Source organism: Podarcis vaucheri (assembly GCF_965113315.1).
Source record: "Podarcis vaucheri genome assembly, chromosome: 2".
Lineage (NCBI taxonomy): Eukaryota > Metazoa > Chordata > Lepidosauria > Squamata > Lacertidae > Podarcis > Podarcis vaucheri.
The window spans coordinates 88,913,279-88,919,567 of record NC_138760.1 but is presented as its reverse complement, the minus strand read 5'-3'; the positions used below and the strand labels follow the sequence as shown (position 1 = coordinate 88,919,567).

At 46.1% G+C, this 6,289-nt stretch overlaps 1 long non-coding RNA gene across 1 annotated transcript; it reads right to left on the bottom strand.

Moving 5' to 3' along the window:
* Window positions 1-599: 599 nt before the first annotated feature.
* On the bottom strand, window positions 600-5,779 carry LOC309526923. The gene is made up of 3 exons (XR_014217028.1): window positions 5,555-5,779; window positions 3,485-3,579; window positions 600-813 (listed from the first exon to the last, which is right to left on the bottom strand). It is a non-coding gene; the product is annotated as an uncharacterized lncRNA (long non-coding RNA).
* Between the last annotated feature and the right edge of the window lie 510 nt (window positions 5,780-6,289).

The following is a 6,289-nucleotide window of genomic DNA, read 5'->3' as shown; positions in this document are numbered from 1 at the left end:
GAGAGTTGCTCATAAGCCAGCAGCTGCAGAGGCTGCAGTTTCTGTTTCCTACAGCTGGAGCAGCTCTTGCTCCTCACGTGCCGCTGCCAGGAAAGCCACGAGCCAGCGCAGCTCTGCGCTTTGTTTCTCCCCCTCCCGTTCCCAAAGAGCGAAACTGCTGTGCTCCTCCGCCTCGTGTCAGTTTCCAAACCCTCCTCAGCTCTTTCTGTCCCCTCTCCATCGTGTGTTTATCCCTCTCCTGGAGTGCCTACTCTGTGATTAGAGAAAGGTGTTGATTCAGCATCAAGGGAAACTGAATTACGAAAGCTGTAAGTCCCAAGTAAGCAACACCTTGCATATGTTTGCACATACTAAATCATTTACTTTGCTTTTGTCCATCCTGGGTGAAGTTAGCAGCATTGCAGGTTACTAGGAGGGATGGGCAAATCTTTCTGTGCTGTTCCCCACCCACCCACACTCTGTTTCTTATTTTTCCAATCTTAAATTCCATTTACCCCATCTCTTGACAAGATAGCTCAGTATGGTACTGATAACGCCAAGGTTTAATAATAATAATAATACAATTTATTATTTATACCTCGCCCATCTGGGCGGCTTCCAACAAAATATTAAAATACAATAATGCATCAAACATTAAAAGCTTCCCTAAACAGGGCTGCCTTCAGATGTCTTCTAAAAGTCTGGTAGTTGTTGTTCTCTTTGACATCTGGTGGGAGGGCGTTCCACAGGGCAAGCAGTGTGGGACACCTGGATATTCCTGCATTGCAGGGGGTTGGACTGGAATCCTGAAGGTCCCTTCCAACTCTCTGATTTCTGCAAAAAAAAAAAAAAGTCTCCTAGGATATGCATTTTTGCACACAAATTTGCTTAAGGCATGCATTTTTGCAAGCAATTTCTCCTAATATAACGCCTTTGTACATGCCTTTCAGGAATATACACATTTTTGCTCACACTTTCACCTGGTATGTACATTTTTCCATGCATGTTTTAGCTGGAGAACTGTACTGCAAAATTTGGGTGAAGTACGAATGTCAAAGGATGACTATGTTTCAATTCACATCTTTGTCTGGGAAGTGCAGGTTGGATAGGGTCACGTGGAAATGCAAATGGAATGATTTTCTCTTCCATCCTAGTAGCTAGAGCCCCCCACCCCACAACCACAGGAACCTCCTAGCCCATGTCCACAACCTACCTGGAGATCTCGTTCAATCAGTCCCTCCACATTCTTCTTCAGAAGTTTGATGCAATGTTGCTGACACCAGTTATAACAGCAGGGCCAGATATTTTGACTTTCGGGAACACAACTTGTCATTGCACAGGATCAAGGACCTCTTAATTTAAAGAAAGGTCTTTCTTTTTAGAACCTTACATCTCTGTGGCAGCAAAGGATTATCCTGCATAATTGCATCTCAGGCCTAAATCTCAAAGCCCCTTTAGTGCTGTGTCAAGAAGGGAGGATGGATGGAGGAATAAGAGATATACCCCCCCCCCGTCTATTGCATTAAACCAACAAATGGCTCCTTCCTGCCCTCACCACCCCAGGTTATTCTTGTCTCTGTGTAGTCACCTGGCTGGACACTGGGCTGTGTTTAAATGCTGTCTTATTGTCAGATACTTTAAGACCTCAGAGGCTCTTCCTCGAGCTTCACAAAGTGTCCAAGGCAAAACCCAACAGAGAGGCGGATTACAGAGATACGGTTACATAAGGCTTATTTCTATTCCTTTCAGGGGAGTCAGCTTCAGCCAGCTGCTTATTAGCCCTGATCTCTGCTTTGTCCTCCTTTCTGTGCTGTTTTAAAGAGCCTCCTCCAGTCATAACACCACCCATCACAGTGTCTGCTGCTTGCAAAATATGCTTCCCATCACTTTCCCATCAGCCTCAGCTCACCTGGCAGCTAAGGTGACCATTTATGCATCAACCGAAAAGAGAAATACATTACCAAAAACCAGAACCAAAGTAGTTACTGATTTGAACCTGCTAATTTCTGTGTATGGAATTTAGGAATGTTTACTGGCATTTAAATGGTGCTACATCTCACCATAGTGGTGAAGAGTGTGACTTGCTGACTTGTGTGTCGGCTCATTCTAATGTGCAGGTGTTGCTAACTGCTGATGAACAAATTCAGGACCTCCATTCTCCCTTTTTGAGGGTCTTGATCTTTAAACCAGACTTGGATCAGAGAGGCCTTCAAATGGAGGACAGAGTGTTTGCTTCCTGGAAGCCCTTCAGAATAAAGATTGTCCTCTGTAAAGGAGGACACATGGTCACTCTACAAGAAACACAACAGCAAGGCTGTCACTGCACATGAAGCCAAAGGTGACAGCCTGGACCATCATTGTCCATTCAACTCAAGTTAGAGAGAGAGAGGAGGACATCACTGTGATTGTGGAGGCCCGCAGAGCCTCATGAAGGCCAGAGAGATGGGGACCCTGAGAGGAATGTCTACACTAGCTGGCCATCAGCTCTTCAGGGATTTTGATGAGAGTCTCTCCTAGCCCTTCCTAGAGATGCTGGAGCCTCAACATGGGACCTTCTGCATGCAAGGCAGCTGCTGGACCATTGAGCTGCAGCCCTTCCCCAGGGATGCTTCTTGAAGTAGTCCATAGAGGTGCACATACGGTGATGGAAACAGCTTTGAAACCAGAACATCATGGAGAAACTGGGCAGTGGTGGATCTTAGGGTCTCAGATGTCAGCAGCACCATGTGCAATGCCAAAATTCACCCCCCACACACACACACCCCTCTCGCCTTCCATTCTACATTATAGTTATTATTATTTATTAAATTTGTATGCCGCTGTTTGTCCATAGTGATGGCATCCCCAAGGCTCTGTGCCCAGTGCAACTGAACCAGCCATGCCCCCCTAACTCCTCCTCTGGGCTGGAGCCCTCAGGATGCAGCTGAAGCTAGCTGGCTTTTAAACATTTGATTCTTGAGCTGAATTCTTAGAATCATACTGTAGGATTTTTCCTGGTATGTGAAATGTTAGCCATCACAGCACTAGGGGGCTGGGAGGCGACAGAGAGGTGGTCTTTAGAAGGGACAGGCACTTTCTCACTGTACTCCTTCAGAAAGCTTCACAATTCAGCTTTCATTCCCGATGACCTTGTAGGCTCTGAGATATTGCTCCCCTCACCAGGCCTTATCTTTATATCACATATAACTGAGCACAGAGCAGTCGTAGGCGGTCAGGCCAGTACAACAGAATTCAATGCATCTTTTGTGATGGCAACATTTAAGCTCTTGCCATAAGACCTGACTCGTAAATAACTTGATTTTGAATGAGGTGACTATGCAGCCCAGACATGCCCCCTCCTTCTCTCTATCTCCCCCTGCCCTATGGCCAACCTGCCCTATTGCGCTGCCTCCAGAGGGTGTCACATTAGGACAGGGCCATTGACAACAGCAGAGTATTCCAGATCATGACTTATATTTATTTACAGGCAATTTCTACAGAGTTTCCATAGGTGTGGTAAGGTTACCTTATCAAGTTGCCAAGGGGGGTATGTTTCGTCTTCTTCCTCTTCTTTCTGTGAAACATTTCTTTAGCACTCCATCACTGCCCACGCTTTCCGATCTGAAAAATCCCATGGGCAGGGTTAGCACTGGAGAGATGATTTGCAGAATAAAATAAAACAGCCTGGATACCCTGAATGTAAGGTAAAGGGAACAAAAACGCTGTATGCATCCATGAAAATTTCACCAGAATTGAAGGCAATTGCTTTTCCTATTGGTTGATGGAGGGGGGGGGGAGCAGAAGAAATTTTTGGCACAGCACCAGTTTTCTCTTGCCATTACTGAGAATCAGTACATCAAGATCATGGAACAAAGATGCTGATGGCTGCATGAGGCAAAACAAGAACTACATTGGGGAAGAAAGAAGGCTAGGAAAATTGTCTTGCCAGGAAAGCAAGAACATTCAGAGACAAAAAGAGCCTGGTGTGCTCTTACACCTCCAGCTATTATCTGCCTCTGACCATTGTGGCCCGTTAAATGCACTGGCAGGGGGCTGGCAATGCCTGTATGAACTACAGGAATGAATATTTCTCTATTTATTCAAAGGGCCAGACCTCCTGCCTATTTTCTTTTTTGAAAGCAGCCTGGGATGGGTGGGTGGGTAGGACTGAATCAGGACTACAGCCCCAGGAAAGGGAGGCCTCCGCCTTCTCTGTGTGCTGTTTTCCTGATGGAAATACTAGGGGTGTGCATCAGCTCTGCATGCAACCCAAACAATGGGCCAGATCAGATGCAGTCTCTCACGTTCCTGAGTTGGGTTGCACTGCTAGCAAGGTGTGTCGAGGTGGACCAGGGAATTCTCAGCCTTCCGAGTAGAACTGTTGCTTCACTTCCCCCATAAAAGTTAAACATGCAAACTTCTCCCCCAGCCTGACTGCCTTCTTATTTCTGGGAAATGAAAACAAGCTGACTTGGGAAACAACCGGAGCTTGAAAGGGGAGAGGCAGGGAAATCTCTTGTTTCGATGGGCAGGTCTAGCTTTTCCATCACAGTGAATGATTTCCCCTGTGCCCTCAAATCACTGTGCTTTGGGGAAGGAATAACAAAGGTGTTCTTCCTGTGAGTCATCATTCTCCTCCGGACTTTTTGGCTGTGAAAGCAGGGCACAAGCGATGAAATTAGACTATTGGGGCGGCTTCCTCCACAAAACAGGCAATGAGCTCTTTGTGCTTCACAGAGGGTGCTTCTGGGAAGGTTAGGTGGAGAAATGCACCCCCAGACTTTCCCCATTTTTATGACAAACAAAACCACTTCGCACAATAGCCTCTGGACCTATTTATCTGAACTTTGACAGGTTTCTTTCCCAAGGGTATCTTCCCATGATTGCCACCACCCGCCCCCCAAAAATATACACTTGGGGAGGGAACATGACTAAATGAACCAGTGATTAGTGATGGGTAAATCAGCCAATGGCCATTTTTCTCAGTTTCTCACTTTTCCCATCTGCAGTTTTCCACATTTCCATAAGTTTTCATTAAAAAAGGTCCTCATGAAAATTCATCAGCAGTTTAGTGTGAATTCCTCCTAATATATATGCTTGTTTGCAGTTTTACCTAATATGCACACTCCCTCCCCACTAATATATGCATTTTAATGTTCACATTACCCAAGTAACTGCATTTTTGTATACGTTACTTGGCTGGAGAATTCCATTGCAAAATTCAGAGAGGTGGACATTTCAAAAGATGGCTTTCTTCCACTTCTCATATTGTTTTGGAAACTGAAAATTTCATATGGTCACCTTTAAATGCGGACTGCATCGATTCCCGCCCCCTGCCCCCCCATCCCTGCCAATATATGGGAGCCTGCTATTTCCCTAGCATTTGATTTCACATAGACTGGAGAAACAGCAGGACAATTGCAGCAAGAGATTATGCAATGGGAGAGGAACATTTCCTCTTTCACTGGCAAGGAGTGTTCCAACAGGAAGTGAGCAGGCCATTCCCATCTCCCAAGCTGCTGTGGGTACCTCTACACCCCCTGGAACTCTCCAAATACGGAGAGACGGACATCTGCTAAACGGTAGCACCAGTCACCTTAAATGAAGAGAGGAAAGATGGCAAGTCACAGCGGGCCTTCTTTCCAGCGGGCCTTCTTTCCCTGGCCTCTTACTTTGCATCAGTTGCATCAGAGATAAGGCGTCTGGCCCTCTGCCATAGTCTCTGGTCCTCAGGGAAGGGTGTGCTGTGTTTGCAACCTTTCAACCAGAACTGTTGAATAACAGAACAAGGCAGCCAGTTACTTGTAGGCTCTGGGGAGGGTGTGTGTTTTGTGTTCTGTCATGCACTCTTTATAGCCACTAAAGGAGATATAGAGAGAGATATTCTCCGGGCAAGGGCTACTAGATGCATTTTCTTCCACGCTCCCTAATAGTCAGTACGTGATTCCATGTCACTCTTTGGCACAGGCTTCTGTTCTATAAAAAGAGCAGGTTCTGGGAAAACTCTACAGGCAGAAAGACTTCATCTAATGAAATATACTTAGGGCAGGGATAGCCAACATGGCACTTGCCAGATGTTTGGGATTCAGCTCCCATCATCCCTGATCACTGGCTATGCTGGCTGGGCCTGATGGGAGTTATAGTCTACAGCTTATGGAGAATACTGCACTGACTACCCTGGCTTAGGATTTCTGCTTCCTCCACCACAGGCATCTCATTTCCTTCTGTTCAGCCATTCTACATAGTGCTAAGTCAGAGTCCTATAAGTGCAATGGGACTTCCACACCTCTTCTCCTACCTAAATCTGTTCCAGGGGTTCCCCCAACCTCCC